General features: G+C 30.3%; 1 non-coding gene across 1 annotated transcript; it reads left to right on the top strand.

Moving 5' to 3' along the window:
* The first annotated feature begins 642 nt into the window (after positions 1-642).
* Positions 643-714, top strand: Trnae-uuc (transfer RNA glutamic acid (anticodon UUC)). The gene has a single exon. It is a non-coding gene; the product is annotated as a tRNA-Glu (tRNA).
* The last annotated feature ends 715 nt before the right edge of the window (positions 715-1,429 follow it).

Below are 1,429 nucleotides of genomic sequence, written 5' to 3'. Positions count from 1 at the left end.
AACCCTCCTTCCCTTGATTATTTTTTATTTTCTAGCTCTCTTTGTTATTTTATTTATTTTTTAAATATGCTTTATTTATTTAAAATACTTTTTATTTATTTGTTTATTTATTTTTAATTTTACTGTTATCGTTATTATTTTTTTGCTAGAAAAGTTCTGTGCTACGCCAATGACGCACACACAAACTAAATAAATAAAAGAAATAAAATGTAAATAAAATATAATAAAATAAATTAAAATAAATGAATTAAATTACAAATAACCAATCTATAAATTTAAATAAATACCCCCCCCCCATTTTTATGGCGCCATAATCCCCCTCTGTGTGCACCCCTGCCCTTTTACAATACAGAATAGTGAGACTTGAGGCGTTCATGTTATAACTTCGAATCCCAGAAACACAAGCGTGAAACTCGCTGCAAATTTGACGAATTTTACGTAGTTATATTTTATGTTATGTTTGTGTACTTTAACAAAAGATTATTATGTTATTTTTTGCGCAAAAAGGTTAAAACTTTTCGCATCAGCAAGAATATACAAAACTAAAATTTGTCATCACTTTACAATCACACCTACGGGAAAGCAGAGGGGTTTTGAAAAACCACAATGCATTATAATGCTTGTTATTCTACCGTTATTCAATCCCATGTGGTCTAGTGGTTAGGATTCCTGGCTTTCACCCAGGCGGCCCGGGTTCGATTCCCGGCATGGGAACTAAATTCCAGTGTTTGTCAAAGGCCTTGCCTGTACAAACTTCGTGGAATTTGAACTTTTTGGAAGTTACATCATTGCGATTATTATATCTTTTTTTTGAATGGATAAAATGCAGCAGTCCTCTCTTACAGATTATTTCATTAAATTTCTAGTACAAGAATTACAGGGATCAAGAAAAAAAAAAACAATTTCATACTGATAAATTAAACCTTTTGCAATCGAAGATTACAGCCGGGATCTTAAACATTGTCTTTTAATTTTTAAAAGTTCCTGATTCTCTTAAAATTTCTGCAAATGTTAACACATTTTGCGTTTTTAACATAACTTCCGCAATGCTTCCTCACAATTTAGTTGGATAGTGATGTATTTTAACATTTAATTATTATAACTCTCTTATTTTTCGTGTTATTTCACTTCAAAATATCACCAATTTATCTAATTAGAGTATTAATCACGCAATAACTCACTTTCAGCTTAGTTTTATTCAGGTGAACATTAAAATAAGTTGCAAAACTATTCATAATAATTTATACTGACGTTTCAATGAGTCTGAATTCTAAATGCATGCAACAGATTCTTCGTATTACTTAATTCGAAAAAAAATGTGCGATAAATAATATTTCTTAAAGGTAATTTTTTGTGACAACGCCATAACTTCCCCATTACTTTATTAAAACGGACGTATCTCATGACATAAGTCCGTTACTGAGCCAAA

This window comes from Uloborus diversus, chromosome 3 (genome assembly GCF_026930045.1).
Source record: "Uloborus diversus isolate 005 chromosome 3, Udiv.v.3.1, whole genome shotgun sequence".
Taxonomy (NCBI): Eukaryota; Metazoa; Arthropoda; class Arachnida; order Araneae; family Uloboridae; genus Uloborus; species Uloborus diversus.
Note: the sequence above shows the minus strand (reverse complement) of the source record. Positions and strands in the feature narration are given on the sequence as shown.